At 41.0% G+C, this 20,995-nt stretch overlaps 1 long non-coding RNA gene across 7 annotated transcripts in view; it reads right to left on the reverse strand.

Annotated features, from left to right (window-relative positions):
* LOC132369101 (uncharacterized) overlaps positions 1-20,995 on the reverse strand; it is a 275,268-nt gene that overhangs the window by 107,652 nt on the left and 146,621 nt on the right. For 4 of the 7 annotated variants that reach the window (XR_009504253.1, XR_009504250.1, XR_009504251.1 and 1 more), the window contains exon 3: positions 18,293-18,377. The exons of 2 other annotated variants lie outside the window; for them this stretch is intronic. This is a non-coding gene — a long non-coding RNA (uncharacterized LOC132369101). Of the gene's footprint in view, positions 1-13,170; positions 13,595-18,292; positions 18,378-20,995 lie in introns of those variants that run through there. One more of the 7 variants, XR_009504256.1, reaches the window with a different exon arrangement.

Consider the following 20,995-nt stretch of genomic DNA (forward strand, 5'->3'; position numbering starts at 1 on the left):
TCAGAAAGCCAAATGGATCTAAAACCAAGGCTAAAACCAAGGTGTCCACAGAGCTGCATTCTATCTGGAGGCTGTGGGGAGAGTCTGTTTCCTTGTTTTTTTCCCCAGCCTTCAGAAGTTTCCTACATGCTTTGGCTCATTGTCCCTTCCTCCATCTTTTATTTATTTTTTTAATAAATTTATTTAGTTTTGGCTGTGTTGGGTCTTCGTTGCTGTGCGCAGGCCTCTAGTTGCAGCGAGCGTGGGCTATTCTTCGTTGTGGTGCACGGGCTTCTCATTGTGGTGGCTTCTCTTGTTGCGGAGCATGGGCTCTAGGCATGTGGGCTTCAGTAGTTGTGGCACGTGGGCTCAGTAGTTGTGGCTCACAGGCTCTAGAGCACAGGCTCAGTAGTTGTGGCACATGGGCTTAGTTGCTCTGCGGCATGTGGGACCTTCCCGGACTAGGGCTCGAACCTTTGTCCCCTGCATTGGCAGGTGGATTCTTAACCACTGCACCACCAGGGAAGCCCCCTTCCTCCATCTTTAAAGTACATCACTCCAACCCCTACTACGGTGATCACATCCCCCCTCCCTTTTTTGACCCTTTTGTCTTCCTCTTATAAAGACGCTTGTGGTGACATTGGGCCCACCTGGATAATCCAGCATAATCAAGATCCTTAATTTAATCACATTTGGAAAGTCTCTTTTACCATGTAAGGTAACATATTCATAGGTTCTGAGGATTAGGATGTGGAATAGCTCTGTAGAGGTTTAATAAACCAAATTTGAACCACAGCCCACAAAAGCAGGCCAGGATATACATTCTGGATATAAGCAGCTTAACTACATACTAAACTAGGAAATGTAAATAAGAACCAGAATCTTATAATATAAAATGTTCAGGATATAGTCCAAAATTACTCACCACATCCGGAAAATTTTCACTCAAGTAAGAAAAGACAATCAAGAGTTACCAACACCAAGATGACACAGACGTCAGAATTATCAGACAGGGATTTTAAAGCAGCTATTACAAAAAGGTTGTAATAAGCAATTACAAATACTCTTGAACCAAATGAAAAACACAGAAAATCTTAGAAAATATTTATAGAAGATATAAAGAAGAACCAAATGGGAATTTTAGAATTTAAAAATATAAAAACTGAAATAAAAACTCATTGGTGGGTGTTTTGATCGTACCCAGGATTTAATTTATAGAGGAAACTGAGTGAGGACACTGAGAGGTCAATGCTATTGAAGGAAGAGTTTATCTAAGGGGCATGCTGTGCCATGCAGGGCTAGATGAAGAAGTGCCAGGGTCAGGTAGGAGGCAGGAGGAGTGAGGGGAGAGCATGGGCACAAGCCATTTTAGCTTCCAAAAGAAGGAATGGGTAGGCAAGTTTGAGCAACCTTAGGATTGGATAGTTTTAATGACTTCAGGGGGCTCGTGGTTACAGTGGTGGTCTCTACTTGTCCAGTACTTGGCCCCGGGGGTGATTTAGGGCAGGGGAAATATTGGCTTGATGTGTGAATGTTAGGTAAAAGAGGTTTTTGGGTGTATGGGCTCTGGATTGGTTGGCTTGTATATAAAAAGCACAAGGTTGGGGAGTCATTTGCTATCTCAAGGAATTAGTTAGTTCTGGGAGGGCCAGTCTCTCTCTGCTTGGCATGGTCCCCAAGATGTGAAAGCATCATAAAGTATAAAAAATAAAAAACATAATTAAAACAATGGCTCAATAGCGAAATGGGATGCCAGAAGAATCAAGTGAACTTAAAGATAGAGCAATAGAAATTATCAATACAAACAACAGAAAGAAAAGAGATTTTAAAAAAATGAATAGATCCCTGGGGACCTGTGGGGTAGAAACAGAAGATCTAACATTCATGTTATCAGTTTCAGAAGAAGGAAAAGAACACTGAGCAGAAAAACATTTGAAGAAACGATGGCTCAAATTCAGTAAAAGATATAAACCTCCAGATTTGAGAAATTGAGTGTACCCCAAATAGAATAAATTTTAAGGGATTCACACCCAGATACATCATAATCAAACTTCTGAAAATGAAGGACAAAGAAAAACTTTTGTAAGCAACCACAGCCAGAGAGAAACAATGCATTACCGACTGAGGAACAATGATTCAAACAGCAGCAGATTTCTCCTCAGAAACTTGAAGGACAGAAGGAAGAGGCAAAGATTTTTCAAGTCCTGAAATAAAAGCATTGTCAATCCAGAATTCTTTATCCAGTAACATATATCCTTCAGGAAGGAAGGTGAAGAAACACTAAGAGAATTTGTCACCAGCAGACCTGTTCTACAAGAATGGCTAAATGAAATTCTTCAGACAGAAAGGAAATGATAAGGAAAGGACACTTGGAACATCACGAATGAAAAAAAGAGCAGTGGAGTCATATGGATTACATATTGTATAACACTCTCAAAGTGACAAAATTATAGTGTTTGGAGAATAGTTCAGTGGTTGCAAAGCGTTAGGATTGGAAGAGGGTGTGATTAAGTGTAACATGAAGCAGTTTCTTTCTTGTGATGGAACAGTTCTGGATTCTGATTGTGGTGATGGTTACAGGAATCCACAATCGTGGTAAGATTTCAAATTTTAGCCCCTAAAAAGAGTGTATATAAAGAAAGACTGGTAAAATCCAAATAAGGTCTGTATCTGAGTGAATAGCATTGTACAATACCACTGTGAATTTCCTGGTTTTGACATGTTACTGTGGTTATAGGAGATACTATCATTGGGGCAATATTAGGTACACAGAAACTCTCTTGTAATATTTTCTGCAACTTCTTGCCTTAAACATTTCCAAAACAAATTGTTATAATGACAGTATAGGACATATTTTAGTTTTTAAAAATTTAATAATTTATAAAGGTAGGATAAGAGCAGGTGAAAGCAGAGTTTGAAGAAAATCAGTTGAACTGGTAATTAGTATAGGAAAGATTTTAGTTCAGTGAGATCATTCTGTGCACACCCCCTCCAATCTACACATGCATATGTACATATGCACACTCACGCACACATGCACACACACGAACACAATTATAGCCACCTAGGTTTCAGTATTTCCTTGTCGTTTCTACTATTCACTTTCTAGCCATCTATCTTAGATTTTTCTGTGCTTACATTAGGAAAGATCTCTCAGGAGATTATTCATCTTTTCCTATTGGTGGTCTGACCCATTTAACTCCTCCCTCACCCCCTTATGCTTCATTTCCTAATCCTTTTGAAGCTTTTATAATTCTCATTGCCATAAAATTCTAGCCTCCATTTCTAATAATAATATTGCCAGCAGCCTATTTAACATCCCAGAATTTGCTACCACCTTATTAGATATGATAGAGTGAGAGAGCACAGGCTGAAGCCTGACTCAACACTAAGTGATGTCAGACAAAGGAGTCATCCTAGAGGTGCTCACAATCTCACTGTCACATTCCTAAGGCCCATATGTCCTCTGGAGGGTTATGGTGGGGAGAACAGCTCCAGAAAAGTCTGAGGAAACACAGCAGGTAAGTAGAAAGTAGGAAGAGAGGAAAGGAGTGGTGAGAAGTCATCCCATTTATTAGAACATTATTCAGCTCAAATCCTTTGATGATCATTCAGGCTGGGACTGAGAAAGGAGAAGAGCAGTCAAGAGAAAAGAAGGAACAGAAAACTTCTTACAGCCAAAGAGTCTATTCCCATCTTGTTCTGAGGCTAGAGGGAAAAAAAGGGTCAAGGATGGTAGACCCAATTCTGAGGTTGCTGGGAGAGGGAATAGAGAGCTCAGTAGGTGTTGATGACTTTGAGGATCCAGTCTGTATAGTGAGAAGCCTTGGTGTAGTAGCCAACATCACCTCTCAGAATACACCCTTCTGACCAGGATAAGATCCCTTGGAGCTGATATTGGCACAGAACTGGGGCAGCAGCTACTTCCTGTTAGAAAGAGGAGAGATGGGTCAGGCAGAGTAGCCAGAACAAAGATGACCTAGTACCAAGTCCCCATCTGAGGAGCCCAGAACAGAAAGATTTAGGTGATAAAGTTTGGAAGAAATGTCTGGTGGCCATCTTGGGCCCATCCCATCACTCACCCTAGGCTACATCAGAGGAAGCCATGGAGAAATGAGAACACTCAGCTGTTTCCACCTTGACATCTAAGTTCATTCATGATTGGAAGGAGGACACATTCCTTCCTGGACCGCAATTACCTTGATCTCTTCTTGGATGTAGACAGGAAATTGGATTGGGTTGAGGGAGATATGTGGACCCCAAAACAGTGTCCCAGAGCAAACTTAGGAGGGGCCAAGGGGAAAGAGTTACCTTACATGAGTGTGTGCTCTCCAGAGATGATCCTGCACAGAACATGTTCTCTGTGATTTTAACAGGCATTTTTCCTATAGGGGAATCTTGGCAATGTTCATTAGGGAAGAAAAAGACAGTCTGGTTTATCTCGACATCAGGTTTTACATCTGAGCACATGCACACACACGGGGTGGGGGGGAGGGGAGAGAGAGAGAAGGACTTTGTTTTCCTTTGATCCTTCACATATCCATCTCCCTTTCTTCTCTCCTTCCCTCCCTCTTACCTGTAATTGACCTCTCTATCATTCAGTGAAAGAAAAAACCAAAATGAAAAGGAACCAGAGAAGAAGAACAGAGACGAAATGAGAAAACCAACATCTGGTTCCAGTGTTGTAAACTACATGCCTTGGGCTTGTAACTGTGCATGCTTTTACTTGTAAATGTATGTCTGTAAGTTTCTAATGAATGAGCCACATTCAGCATCACCAGCAGGATGACTCTCCAACCCCTTCCTCACCCATACACCCCTTCACCCACATCTGAGTGGTAAATGAGTCAAGAATACTGGATTCCAGAGACCTCCAGCCATAAATAGTCATGTTACCCCTAGGTATATCTTATCACCAATTTGGGCCTCAATTTCCACATGAATAAAATTAGAAGTTAAGATATATAAGTTCTCAGGACCCTAACAGCTTTCTTGATCTATAGTAACAATTATCTGATAATCCTCACTAAGTGGACATTCAAGGAGCATTAAGCGTCTGTCTTGAGGGTCACTCACTGGAATTCTTCCATGACCAGCCCCAGCCAAAGACTGTGCAATTGTCCAGTCTTCTGTCAGTCGTGGTACTGGGCAGAACCACCAGCTTCACCTGATCATTGAGCTTTAGGGGATCTGTCAGCTTGATGAGCATGATGTCATGCTCAGCAGAATCCCAGGTGAAACTTGGATGTTGGATAGTAAGCATGGGTCTTAGGTTCTTCATCTTGTTTTGGAAACTCCCTTTTAAAGTAGCAATCTCTATCTCAAGAAATCTAGAACAGGCCATGAAGGATTAGTAGAGGAAATAGATATTATTCTATTGCTCAACTTGCATCCTTTCTCCCCCCAACTTGCTTTGTGACTTTACACAAGTTCCTTCCTAAACTTGCCAAGACCCCCATCTCCTTGCCTGGCAAATGACAATTTCCATTGCTGTTCTATAATTCTTTGATCCGTACCACACTGCATATAGTCTTTTCTTCCCTATTGGTTCATTCCCTCGTCCTCAGCTTCCCCAATCCCCTCCGTCTACATCATCCTACCCAGAAATCTAACTCATAACCACCTAGAACTATTTCCTTCCTCCTTCCAACCACTTCTTAGGCCTGAGAGTCCCCTGGGCAAGTCTCTTCAGGGCTGAGCAATCCCAGTGACTAAGGGGGAACACCTCTCCCTCCAGGACCCCCATCACTCATGGTAAGAAGCAGTGCGCTGCAGTGAGAACCCATTGTTTGTGTATCGGGGTCCCCAAACAAGCCTCATTTTCTGAGTTCAGGAAAATCAGAAAAGTTGATACAATTTTGCTGTTCGCCTGACTGAATTGCCTGACTGATTTTGCTTGTTCTGGTGTTGGTGTTACGGTTGTTGTTACTGCTGTCAGATGGGGAAGGAAGGCAGAATCTTAGAGACAGGGGCACACATTCCAGAGCACGGACGTCTGAGATGTTTTATGTGGAAGTGTTTTGAATTGGTCAATGTGTTTTTGGTATTTAAAGTACTATTAAACTATTTCAGAATCCTTTTGTTAATTTCTCCTTGGACTTCCCTCTGTATTTGTGTCCTCCCTCTTACTCACTCCTCCTCTCCCTTCCTTTCTTCCTTTTGATTCTTCCTTCTTTTCTTCAAGCTTCCTTCCCAGCTATACAGCAAAATTACATTTTTCGCCAATATCCACCATCTATTTGTGTAAAGTTTCATCTTGGTCTGAATCTTCTCTTGTGCTCATGGAGCCAGGAGAAAAATCAGTGGACTCTAGTTATCTCTGAATGTTCTAGGAAACTACTAATCCCTGGGGTCCTGAATTCTTATCTTTCTGATGATCTCTTCACCCCTGTTATCTAGGGGTGAAGAGATCCTACACTTTCTTCCAATATGACCTTTTCAAAATTTTAAGCCAAAATAGGAACCTGCACTCACCAGTCACTGTCAGAACAGTGAGGAGGCTGTTCGTGTCTGCTCTCTCCACACCCTCTTCCAGCGAGAAGACCTGGGAAGGGAGTGAACTACCAACGAGCCTGATACTCTGGAAGCTTTGCAAGGGGAGAAATTACAAAAAGGGGTGGGGAGGTTCAAGGGAGCAAGTGGCTCTGAACTAAGGGAGGATGACATCAGAGGGAGGAAAGACAGTCCCTATCTCTCTAGAGGGTCTGCCTTCCCACTGCAGTCTGGGAAATTTATCCAGGGTGAGATGCCTGACCCCCAGGGGGATGTACTATAAACCAAGAACTTTGTTCTCCTTTGTTAGCAAAGAGAAATCTCAACTGGCCAATCCTGTCTGCCCTAGTCTACTGTCTCTAGTAATACTTCAGCCCCCTGGTTCCCTTAGGTTTACTCACCTGTTCTCACTCAGTGTGGCTGATCTCTACCTCTCTGTGTGACATTTACCAGCCCTCAACTTAAAAATAAACTCCCTCCTCTATGAGGTACAGACCCCCCTCACCTAACACACTGAGCCCTCCCCCATGTCACACTGACCCTTATCATGTGAGGACCCTTGCCCTCATGTCACACTGGCTCTACCCCCATGTCATCCTCTCCTTATGTCACACTGTCCCCATCCCATGTCATCTTTCTCTATCCCCAGGATACCACTGACCTCTCCCTGAATATTTGCAGAGCCAGTCAGAGACAGACAGGGTATGCTTAGCACAGACCTCCCTTGGAATGAACTCAAAGGGATACAGAGTAGAATGTACCAGTCAGCATTTGCTGCATAGCAAATTTCCTCAAAACTTAGTGGCTTAAAACAGCAGTCAATTATTTGCTCACAATTATTTGGGTTGCCAACTTGGGATGGACTCAGCTGCGCAGTTCTTCTGCCCTCAGCAGGGCTTAGTCATGCATCTGTGATCAGCTGACAGTCAATGGTCCATGAACACGTCTGGTGGTTGGCTGGTTGTTGGCTGGAGTGATGGGTGTAACTGGGCCACGTTTCTATCATCATCCAACAGACTAGCCCAAGATCATTTATATGATGGTAGCTGACAGTGTTCCCAAGATCAGCAAAATGCTAAGTCCCAATGCCCAGCACTTTTTAAGCCTCTGCATATGTCATATTTGTTAATGTCCATTGACCAAATCAAGTTGCATGGCCAACCCAGATTCACAGGGCCACTTATCCCACTCTAGTCCCTGTGTATCCTAACTTCTTTTTAAAAATTGGCTGTAATCTTTGGCTTTTAGCCCTCTTAGCTTGGCCTCCCCTGCCACACCTGAGCATCTCCCATCAGTACCCCACAGGCGCCTATTTCTGCCCTGATCTGAATACCTTCTTCTCCTAGGCTCCTTGTCAAAAGCCCCTTGACTTCCTTCCTCAGAGATCATCTATGCATGCCCTGCCTAGTGAGCAAGGACTGGCTCGTCCCCCTATCATTTGGTTAAACAGTGGCCCTGACTCTTTTTAATGTATTCCTCTGATTGGCTGTGAGTCCTTGGCTATTCTTTCTGAGTTCATAGCCACAAGAAAGGCTTCCCATTCATCCTTTGATTTGGCTACACCCCTAACTACACTGAGGAAGACTCTGCTTCTCTGCTCTCCATTGTGCTAATCCCTGTCTGGTACCCACTGAGCTCCACTTGTTCAGACTGGATTTTAAGAGCCCCTTCGATTCCAATTTGAGTCCACTCTTCCAATCCCCAAACTGTTTCCTGGAGCATTATTTTTCTCTCTTCTCTACTATGAACTTTCTACTCTAGGCCACCCAGTTTCTTCAGTATTCTTCACTTTGACCATTACCATACATGTGCCCTTTCATTCTTTGGCTCATTGTATAGACATATTTGGGGGCACCTACGCTACCCACTCCTTGTCAGGGAGTCTGTCCCTGCCCACAACCCTTGCTGAGTGGCTCAAGATTAGATGTCAAAAGGCCAGAAACTGGATCCGTAGAGATCCCCTTGGATCAATGTAGCGCTACCTCGGTGCCCAACCCTAGTTCTGCCTGATCTGGGTCTGACACTTCCACACTCACAGCTCATCCTATCAGACCCTCACATACTTCTGGATGGTCTCAAACTTAAGAAGCTCCATTTACCTGGTTCATAACCTTGACTTCCTTAAGGATAGAATTTATATCTGATTCAGCTCTGTGTCTCCAGATCCTAGCATAATGCCTGGCACCACACAGATTTTACACACACACACACACACACACACACACACACACACACACAACTTTTTTAGATGAATGAATGAATACCATCTGCTTATCTCCTGACTTAAAACTCTCAACAATCTGCAATGCTGACCTGACTGACTCCAGGGAATCTAAGCTCCCTGGCTTGACTTAGGTCACTTCCCTGTGAGTTATAGTGGGAATAGCATTCCCAGATCATGGTCTTTGATCATACCAAGGGTGAGGTACTGGATATCACTGACATGAGATTTAATCTTTTTTTCTTTTAACAGCTTAATTGAAGCATAATGACATGCAATAACTATACATATTTCAAGTGTACAATTTGGTAAATTAATGTGCATATTCCCAAAAGACTCCTTATGTCCCTTTGTAATACCCTCTTCTTTCCCTCTCATCCACCACCTTGGCAGCTACTGATCTGCTTTCTGTCACTGTAAGTTAATGTACATTTTCTAGAATTTTAGATAAATAGAATCATACAGTATGTTCTCTTTTTTAATCTGGTCACTTTCACTCAGCATAATTAATTTGAGATTCATACATGTTGCTGTATGACTCTAGAGTTCATTTATTTTCACTGCTGAGTAATATTCCATTGTATCAGTATACCAAAATTTGTTTATTTATTTACCCATTAATGGACATTTGGGTTGTTTCCAGTTTTGGGCTGCTACAAATAAAACTTCTATGAAATCACTATATACATGGGTCTTTATGTAGACATATGTTTCCTTTTCTCTTGGGTAAATAACTAAAGGTGAAATGGCTGGATTATATATAGTAGGTAATGGTTTAATTTTGAAAGAAATGGCCAAGTTATTTTCCAAAGTATTTTACATTCTCACCAGAAGTGTATGAGAGTTCCAGTTCCTCTATATCTTTACAAACACTTGATGCGCTCAATCTTTTAAAAATTTTTTTAAAAATCGAGATATAATTGATAGACAACATTGTATTAGTTTTAAGTATACAGTGTGCTCAGTCTTTTAATTTCAGCTATCCTCATAACTGTGAAATAGTGTTTTAAATTTTGGTTTTAACTTGCATTTCCCTAGTGACTAATGACGTTAAACATATTTTCATGTGCTTGTCATTCATGTATACTCTTTGATAGTGTCTGTTCAAATCCATTTAAAAATTGGATTCTTTCCTTATAATTGAGATGTGAAGGTTTTAAAAAATATCTTCTAGATGGGAGTCCTTTAATACTTCCAGAAGCTGGAGAAATGGACTCCTACAGGTCCATCCACATGCCTCTTCCCTAGATCTGCTTCTCAATTTTCTAACCTTTCTCCTTCCAAACTCTGAAGCAAGCAGCCATACTATTCATCACTGATATGAGTCCCATATATTTTTTTTCAGGCTACTTTTCTTTCCACACAAAGTAGATGACTAGGTGTACCACAAATCTCTTCCTATTGGAAGAGTTTCCTTTCACTACTGTCTTCTAGGGCCATGTTTGAATGGGGTTATAGTGTAACAGTCCATTTCTGACTTTACCACATACGAAGCTGACCCATCTGTGTACCAAGCACAGGTTTTTTCTCTTCCAAGAGCTGGTCATAAGGGAATCTCCCTGCCTGCCCCCCAAAACAACCATATTTGTAAACTGAGGAAGGGGCAACAATGCCATAGTGGTGGGTGACACAGGAATCTGAGCCATCTACTTATGCAGCTTACTTGTCCTCTGGCCCTGCTCAGGACCAACCCTAGATATATCACTTCTGTCTTACTGGACTTCTGCTGGGGCTCACATGACTTTATGACTTAGTGGATCTGACAGAACACACCTTATGATGAATAGTTCTGGCTGCATGGTTACTGGATATTCCAAGATCAGGTGCTCTGTCTCTACCAGGGCACAGAAGCACATCAGGGACTATTTTTTGAATGGTCGCTGCTGCAGATGGCATGACATTGTTCCAGAACTCTACAGTTTACATGGTGATTCTCTTACTAGGGCTTGCTGAAAGCGCCACAAAATTTCTTCTCCCACCACAGATACCTCTAATAGGTCTGCTAGGCAGTATGGCCCAAGTAGCAGTGCTCCTTGTGCCATAGCCTGAGGCTTCTTCAGAGCTTTTCCTCTGGACCCCACTCAAAGCTGGCAGACTTCCATGTCACTCAGGAAATGGTTAAATGCAATATTTCCAAGGGTTGAATATGCTGACTCCAGAACCCCAAAAGCCCACTGGGCACTATGCTTCTCAGTGCTGGGACACCTGGCATGTCCCAATCCACTAGACAGTGAGGTGGAGAACCTCTGAATCTTCTTAGGATATATCTTTTACCCTCTAGAGCATATGTTTCTTGCCCAGGCCTCTAACATTCTTGACAGTGCTTAATCACCTGCTTTGATTAACCTGATGTAGTAGTTATCTGCTGCTCTCTTTGAAATTACATAGCAGCTTAAAACAGTAAATGTTTATTATCTCACAGTTTTTGTAGGTCAGGAATTCTGGAGTGGTATACCTGAGTGATTCTGGCTCAGGGTCTCCCATGAGGTTACAGGCAAGATGCTGTCCAAGGCTGCAGTCATCTGAAGGCTTGACTGGGCTAGAGGATCTGCTTTTATGATGGCTTAAATGGCTTTTGGCAGGAGGCCTCAGTTCCTTTCCACATGAACCTCTCTGTAGAGCTACTTCAGTGTCCTTATCACATGGTACCTGACTTCCCTAATAGCAAGTGACCCAAGAGAGAGCAAGGAATGAAGCTGTAATGTCTCAGAAGTCACACATCATCACTTCTGCACTACTCTATTTGTTAGAAGCAAGTCACTAAGTCCAGTCCACACTCAAGGGGAGAGAAATTAAGCTCCACCTCTTGAAGGAAGAAATACCAAAGGATTTGTGGGCATACTTGAAAATCACCACACATGATCTCACCAATATAGTGGATCACTGTGATGATATGCAGAATGTCCAGGCAGTCCAGGTTCCTTAGGTCTATATCATGACCAAAGTCAAAAGAATTAACCCTGGTCAAGACTGTAAATGTCTGTGTTATTCACATGCATCTGTTCCCTCTCCTTGACAGGAATGGAAATGAAGGCATCTGCTAATCAACACAAGGTACCTGAGGCCATATTAATGTGTTCCAGCAGAGATATTATTGATACATCTGGCATAGCAACTGCAATTAGGGCAACTATTTGGTTGAGTTTCGTATTCCCCAGGATCAGACATTTTTGTCAGGGCAAGACTGGTGAATTAAATGGGGATAAATGAGCATTATCACCCTACATTCTTTAGGTCTTAAAGGGTAGCACTAATCTCCGCCATTTCTCCCAGGATGTGATATTATTTTTAATTTACTATCTTGGTAAGGGAGCAAATGTTTCAGATATTCCACTTGGTCTTCCCCACTAATATAGCTTTTATCCCACAGTACAAGTGATCTGTGTGGAAGTTCTGCAAGTCACCAAATACATCTATTCCAATTACACATTGGAGAGTCAGAGAAATGACCTTTTCCTACTCTAGTTTTCTCCATAGCATTTATCACTATCTAACCTAACATATATCATACTTATTCGTTTTTATTGTCTATTTTCCCAATGGATATAATTTCTGCAAGGGCAGGCATTTTTGTCTTTTTTTAAACTTATTTCTTTCCTGTGCCTACATAGTGCCTAACATGTCACAGAAACTTTATAGTTCTAGCACACAGCAGGCGGTCAGTAAATATTTGCTGAGTGAAAGAATTAGTAGTGACCGATTCTCAATATAAGTTTATTTTTCTTATTATTATAGTTGTCCCTAAGATTTTTCCATCTCTTCCAGCAAGAATGAATTCAAATGTGAAGTGTTCACTCTGGAGCAAATTAGGGAAGGCTTCCACAAGAGGATCAGAGATGACCCTTGGCCCTTCAAGTGTCCTGTGGGACAGTACAAGTATTGGTAATGGGCTGAGAGGTAGAAGACAGGCCACGAAGGACACCAAGTTTCTCAGTACCTTCTATATCTCTCCTCCCCCAGTGTGGGTTGAAGTATACATATTTAATCTCCCATGTTTTCCAGTGGTAATTATTGTTGTTTTGAGCCTCTTAGAATGGGGTTGCTTGTTTTTAAAGCATTGAATTATTCATAAAACATTGAAATACTTTCAGACTTTTTTTTGACAAACTGGAAGATCTGGCTATTGCCATCTTTTCTGGTGCTTAGAAGTAGATACTCATTTCAGATGGGCATATGCTTTTCTATTTTATCACAGTCCTCACCACTCCTTATTGTCTCTTTCACACTAAGGCTAAGTGAGAGTTGCCATTCATCAGTGTATGAATAGGATCATTTTTCTTAAAGTGAAGAAGAAAGTGATATAGTTTTATATCCAAGTCCATATAAACACTGGGAAGAATGAAATGTAGACAGAGAGAAGTATACATTTCAAGAAAAATGGGAAGAATGTTTTTGGAAGGTAAGAGAGCACAAAGATCATTCCTAAGCATTTAATACGTAATATGCAAACAAAATATGACTGGGAACATAGTGTGCAATTCAAGATATAGGGAGCCTGAGTTTGCAATCCTTCCTAATCCAATAAAGAAGAATAAATAGTATATTCTACTTAATTTGCAAGGTACCTATTTCTCTTTAAAAGAAATTCTATAATTCACATTATTATGCAAAGCAATTTTAGTTTCTTTTCTTTCCATGTCGATATCCTCCCTCCAGGATATATACTGTCCCACTTCAACTCCCAAATTTTGCCCTTTGGGAATGGAAATAGAAATCATTGCTAGTTCATATGCTTAATAACTGTTGCTTCCTTATTTACAAAAAGAAAAGTTTTGCAATTCCAGTTCAGAAAAGAATTAAAATCTCAGCTAAGGACCCTTATTTTCTTCAATTTTAATATGGGCGGAAAGGTGATTTATTCTTCCAGTTGCTTTTTAAGTTGATGGCTTCAGGATCCAATAACTGTAATTACAACAGTAAAAGTAAAATTTCTCGTTAGTAATTTGAATTCTGGGATGTGCTTAGCTAGAAAATACACATGATGACTAGAAAATGTAACACTATTAGGTAAAATTATCCAGATGTTTTTTTAAAGGCCAAACACAAATTCATCACAATCTGGCATCGAGCTAAGCTTAAATGGTAGTTAGGTTATGGTGCATAGTTGTCAAACTCTTGTAAGGAAACAAGAGTGTTCTTATATTTATCTGAATATGTCTTTCTCCTTCTACCACCTTTTCCATCTTCATTCAAGCCAGTTATAAAAATAAGGCAAGTTATTGAGCCCAATATTCATTGATAGCCAAGCAGGCAGCTTTTGGGTGTGAACCAGACTGGGGATGACACACTGGAAGCCAAATGTTTGTATGGAAAGCTCCCCCTAAAATGGCACAAAAGCAAATATTTATAAACATGTTAAAAAAAGTGTTGTGGAACTCTTGGGAGGAGGGGTTAAAATACTGCCACACATTCCTAATTATACCATTTTGATAAAACATTGCTTTGCTACCATGGAGGCTGGCCCAGGCCTTAAGCCTTTCAGAAACAGGGTTGCTATAATTGGTAGGGCTGTCCTGACTCACAGGACTTCTTATTTTGAAATATGACTCTATTTTGATAACCTCAGACTAATCTGTATTTTGAATGCATTGAAAATTCGTGTGCTACTTCTGAAAATGTTAAGTTTCCTACAGATAGGTCTCTCAATTGCAATCTACACAGAGGTCACAAGAAAAGAGTGGTTAAAAATGGAAATTTGTTTCTTGCTGAGCAAGCGTTTACCTCAAATGGTATAAGCATATATTTAAATTCTGCACCGTGATGTTGACTATCGTTTTAAATGCCCTTCTTTATCCCCCAATCTAATAAAAAAAGTTGCTTTCATTCTGATAGATATTTTTGATACACGTCAGGTTCCTGTTAGACTTATCAGGCCCTAGAGCCCATGACTCAGATGATTTGGGGCCCATGGGAAGTCAGCTCCTGTTAGAAGTTGTCTCTGAAGACAAGGTGATGGTAATGGTGGAAGGTTGGTGTTTTTCTATTTGGTCCTGATTTGAAAGGGATCCAGGGGATCAGGAGGTAATCAGGCCAAGAGGCCAGCCCTCCTGCTAAACCAAACTGCCTACCCTATTCCTATGACCCCTACTAGGGTTCCTAGGTTTGTTGGCATATTTTAAAAAGGACATTGAGTCAGCCAAGCATTGACGATTGAACTCATTGAACTAAGCAGCAGCACTTTAGAATTTTGTTTTGCATCCAAGAAACCAATAGTGGCCCCTTTCAATCATACCTGAGTTGTATATGCTAACGAGGTGACTCTTGGTAGGCCCCTAGATAGCTTCAGGATGAGGGCTAGTTGTGGAACCAACCTTATGATTAGAGAGACAGAACTTTTAAGCCCACCCCACTGACCTCCAAAGGAGAAAGAGAGGGGCTGGAGATTGATTTAATCACAAATGTTCAATGATTTAATCAATCATGCCCATGTATGGAACCTCCATTAAAAACCCCTAAATGATAAACTTCAGAGAGCTTCCTAATTGGTGAACACATCAAGGTGTTGGGAGGGTGGTATGCCCAGAGGGCTCTGTGTCACCCCATCCCCCCCCCCCCCAATCTTATACTTTGTCCAGTGCACTCCTTCCAGTTGGCTGCTCCTGAGTTGCATCATTGGTAATACACTGGTAATAGCAAGTAAACTATTTTGGAGTTCTGTGAGCTGTTCTATCAAATTATGGAACCTGAAGAGGCGGGTCATGGGAACACCCAATTTATAGCCTGTCGATCAGAAGTACAGGTGGCCTGGGACTTGAGATGGTTGTCTGAAGTGGGGGCAGTCTTATAGGAATGAGTCCTTAACCTATGGGGTCTGCACTAACTGGTAGCTAGTGTCAGAACTGAATTGTGGGACACCTAGTTGGTGTCTGGAGAGTTGGAAAATTGGTTGGTGTGAGGAAAAAACCCACGCATTTGGTGTCAGAAGTGTTGTCAGTAAAAAAAATAGCTCACCAGGCTTTTATGATTTCCATATGCTAGAATATGAATCAGGTTTGCCAAATCCATATGAAAAAACATACATGTAGGCTCTAGTCTACTGGGTAGATCGGACAAGACTCAGCTGACTCACAGATACATGGAAATAGATCAAACAAATAGCATGTGTTTGAAAGGAACACTTTAGTTAGACAAGGAGCGGGGATTTTTTGACAATCGTTTTGAATGTGAGTCAGAGTGTAGGTTTGCGTGGGTGAGTGTGTGGGTGTATATACATCTGTGGGTGTCAGAAAGAGACAGCCAGAGATAGATGGCTGCAGTTCCTTAGCTAGTAAAATGACTATAACAGTAAGATAAATTTAAAGGCATAGAGTTTCATAGAGCCCTTTAAAATAGTTTTAGACACACGATGTCTACAGACAGGCTTATTTAAAATACCAATTGCTTCCTACAAAGACTCTAAATTACCCCCTCCTTACACAATACCAGGCAATTTTCATTTACCACTTACTTGAAATTTGGTAATTATCACAAATGAAACCCTATCTTACATTCCTGATAGTCAAAACTTTTTAAAAATGGGAAAATTGAGATACTTTGGCAGCATTTCTTATCTAAAAAGTGACCTTCAGCTGTTCGTAGACCAAGAAATGACAGCAAATAACTTGCCACAGAAAAAGGAGCTAAATGCGTAATAGGATAAGAAGAATTTTATTTACAGCTATAACAAGATAATTTCTGATATGCTTATCTACATGCAGTAAATAGGCTATACAAAGATGTAAAAAGATAGGGAATTGGCAATGTAATTGCTTGCCTTGTTTTACCTGGGAGAATAATGATGATGGTGATGTGAAGTCTATGCACAGAGATTTTACTTAACAAGAAATTCACAGATTTTCACTGTTTTGGGCAATTCCATGATTGCATCTCTAGACCCTGGCAAGTGTGAATTCATAGGCAAGTCCAGAGCCCACAAAAGCTACTAAGAATATCATTTGAAACTAAATGAAATAATTCCAGAATGACAGAGATGATGGATCAATAGGCACAGGATAGGTAGTCATTCAGTATGCAACTTCCATATTTGAGCCTCTATGATGTGCCTCCCTGCTGTGCTTGCTTCTAGAATTACAACCTGCATCTGCCGTCAAGGAACTTAGCCCTTGAATTATAGTTAAGGAAGCTGATAAGCACTGTTTTTGCCAGGTCAATGGAGGAAACAATTCTTTTTTTTTAATAAATTTATTTATTTATTTGTTTTTATTTTTGTCTGTATTGAGTCTTCGTTGCTGCACGTGGGCTTTCTCTAGTTGCGGCGAGCGGGGCTACTCTTCGTTGTGGTGCATGGGCTTCTCATTGTCACGGCTTCTCTTGTTGCAGAGCGCAGGTTCTAGGCACGCGGGCTTCAGTAGTTGTGGCACATGGGCTCTAGAATGCAGGCTCACTAGTTGTGGCGCACGGGCTTAGTTGCTCCGGCATGTGGGATCTTCCTGGGCCAGGGATCGAACCTGTGTCCCCTGCATTGGCAGGCGGATTCTTAACCACTGTACCGCCAGGGAAGCCCTGGAAACAATTATTAATTCTTCATTCACCAACAGTGATTTTTTTTTTTCCGAAATAAAAATACCTTTTTCTAATTATAAAAATAATAGGGACTTCCCTGGTGGAGCAGTGGTTAAGAATCCACCGGCCAATGCAGGGGACACGGGTTCAACCCCTGGTCCGGAAGATCCCACATGCCGCGGAGCAACTAAGTCCCCCGTGAGCCACAACTACTGAGCCTGTGCTCTAGAACCCACGAGCCACAACTACTGAGCCCGCATGCCACAACTACTGAAGCCCATGCGCCTAGAGCCCATGCTCCACGACAAGAGAAGCCACCACAATGAGAAGCACACGTGCCGCAGTAAAGAGTAGCCCCCGCTCGCCGCAACTAGAGAAAGCCCACGTGCAGCAACAAAGACCCAACACAGCCAAAAATAAATAATAAATAAAAATAAGCAAATTTAAAAATATATTAAAAAAAATACACGTTCATTATAAAAAATTCAGATACAAGAGAAAAGCATCATTCAATGAGTTAAGGAGAATTCATTTAAAGCCATTAGATACCGAAGGAGTATAAAGGGTCTGTGCTTCATCTCATATTCCCTTTTTGTAAACTAACTTCTCCACTCCTTGCCATACATCGCTTTTCATGATTAACTAGTGGGGAGTAAGTGATACAATGTACTTGCCTAGCAGAGCAATATGTCCATATACCATTAGTGGTTCTCACATACTGTAAGCATAATATACATTTATTTCATAAGTTACTTTAGGCCTGGAAATATCCAAAACTATATCTGCCTCTTATTCGCATTAATATCACTCCTGCACTCACAAGAAGGGAGCTCTCACCTGTCTCTGCTCTAAAGTCCTGATTCTTTACCTTTATAGCTAGGAAGTCAAATCCCATGTAACCAGTCTGAGAATGATTAGTGGTGGCTTTGAGCCTCCACGACGTTTTGAATTTTTGATGTGGAGGATGAACAAGATACATAGAATGTGTGAGCCTTGTGTACGTCAGGACAAGATAGGCTAATGTTGCAGTTACCCAATTAATCTGAAATCCCAGTGGCTTAACACAAGAAAGGTTTAATTCTTGCTCTTGCTACATACCCATTACAGATGGGGAGGCCATCTTATTCAAGAACCATGATGATGGAGTTTCTGCCATCCTGTGGCTACAACAGCTCCTTTGTCACTGCAGCAGGGATAGAGAGAGAGGAGAATCTCAGATGGGTTTTTCACTACCGCTGCCCAGAAGGACCACCTGCGGCTTCTGCTCACATTTCATTGGCCACAGCTAATCACATGGTCTTTCTAACTTCAAAGAAGCTGAGGAATTTAGGGAACAGACGGAATGATTAGTTAAAGCTGTCTCTCCCTTAAACCTAAGTATGCATTTTTGACACAGGCTGACATCATCCAAAATCAGATAAGTGATATTATTTACTTATGTCCATTTTTTACTCCTTTGATATGAATATTTGAGTGTGAGAAGAATGTAAAGAAGAATATATTATACCTTACACATAAACAGTTTTTTATACATAAGATAATTACTGTATACATAATAGATTTTTATTGTCCATAACAGGTATTCGAGAAGGAGGAAGATGATCGTGAAAGAGAACACATTACCAAACCCTCATTTTTAACCACTAATTCCAATTTGGGTTGACTAAAAGCAGCAACAGGCTTGGATTTGTCAGGGTAGACTAATTTCTGTAACAATTAGTTATCTCTGGTCTTTGGAATTCTGGGTACTTTTTTTCTTTTGTATATCTGAATTTTATAGTTTTTCTATAATCTCACTGGTTAAGACAATAGAATTTATTAATTGCTTATGTGACAGTTCTGTGTACATATTTGATGAGTGGCCTTCCATAAGGCGATTCAGGGAACTGGGCTCCTCCTTCCTGAGACTGACGTCTTCTAGTGTTTTAGAGTCCTCTGCAGGTTCCCCTGCCTCAGACAGACAAAGGAAGAGAACAGCTGGGAGGATCAGGGGCCAGGCTTGGAAACAGCATATATCGTTTCCATCCACATCCTGTTGGGTGGAACTCATAATCACACTTCCCCCAAAGGGTTCCTGGGAAATGTAGCCCAGCTGTGTGCACAGGAGGAAAAGAAAACAGGTTTGGTGACTGTCTCTACCACAATGTCCCTAACATGACCTAAGTAAATAAAAGAGGAATCTGACCAGAGTTGGATATGTCTGGGGAAAAGAGCATTATTTCTATTGCCTTGTTCTTATTTCCTTCATTTATACTTATATATTGCTTCTGTGCAAGTTCTTCCTTTTATTTTCTTTTAAAATGAGATTTTAAGAATACCCCACTTTCTTGAGAGTATACAGAAATGAAAATGATGCCACTCATCTGGTTGGAATGTAAATTGAAAGAACTTTACTGAAGGGAAATTTGTCCATATGAATCAAAAATCTTAGAGTATAGCCAGCAATTCTACTTCTAGAATTTTATCCTGAGGAAATAAACAGGTAATATAAACAGATGCATGTACAAGTATATTTATCATTGTATTGCTAATAATGGGGAAACACTTTCATGAGATACACGTCCAGCAATTGAAGGTAAATTAATAATGTTACTTCTAGGGCTTCCCTGGTGATGCAGTGGTTAAGAATCCACCTGCCAATGCAGGGGACACGGGTTCGATCCTTGGTCCGGGAAGATCCCACATGCCGCGGAGATACTAAGCCCGTGCGCCACAACTACTGAGCCTGTGCTCTAGAGCCCGCGAGCCACAACCACTGAGCCTGTGTGCCTAGAGCCCGTGCTCCGCAACAAGAGAAGCCATGGCAATGAGAAGCCTGCGCACCGTGGCGAAGAGTAGCCCCCCACAACTAGAGAAAGCCCGTGCACAGCAACGAAGACCCAACGCAGAGAAAAAATAAATAAATAAATATAATAATAATAATAATAATGTTACTTCTAATAAAATATCATGTGGTCGTGAACGATGCCATAGATGTCTATTCAGTAATGCTGAACAATGTTCCTTATACATTAAGTAAAAACATCAGTTTACAAATCTCTATGTCTAGAATATTCCCATTTTTATTTTAAGAAAGACTATATACATAATATATATCAAATCAAAATCAAAATGGGAATATTCTAGATATGGAAGGTTTGTAAACTGATATTTTACATATACTATTTTTCATTTATCTGTGTTTTAAAATTTTTCTATGTAAACAAGTGATATTTTTCTAAAAAAAGAAATTAATTTTTTTATTTTAAAGCAAAAAACGAAAACCCCTAATGTTTAAAGCAAAAACACAGAGTTTTAATCCATAGGCATCTCAAAGATAAAACAAAACAAAATACCACCTGGCTACCCACACTGGCTCTGTCTTCCAGACAGCCCCCTTGCCTGAGCACCTGATGGAGCCCCAGCCATCATGGTGGGGGAGGGAGCCAAGTTCCCGGTAGGCCCTCGTCTCAGCGCCCGGCTTAAGCTAACTGTGGAGTCCATACATAGCTGCTGCTCTTCATTCCTCACCTCCCTCACTCTGACAATGGTCTGCTTTCTTTCCTCTGAGTAGGAAACCTGCAGAGGCAGCTGGCTTGTGATATTTTGTGTAGGCATGTGAGTTATATGCAAAGATACGAAGAATCGTTTCTCACATGGCACAAGTCAAGAATATTTGTCTCGAGTTTGTTACACCTAAAAGAGAGTACATGCTTCTGATATTTCTTTTACTTAATTTATCCAGAATAAGTCAAGCTGCTGTCAGAAGAGGTTCAGCTTTTCAAGTTCATATTCATTTTTGGAGTTATCCATGCATGCATG

This window comes from Balaenoptera ricei, chromosome 7 (assembly GCF_028023285.1).
Source record: "Balaenoptera ricei isolate mBalRic1 chromosome 7, mBalRic1.hap2, whole genome shotgun sequence".
Classification (NCBI taxonomy): Eukaryota; Metazoa; Chordata; class Mammalia; order Artiodactyla; family Balaenopteridae; genus Balaenoptera; species Balaenoptera ricei.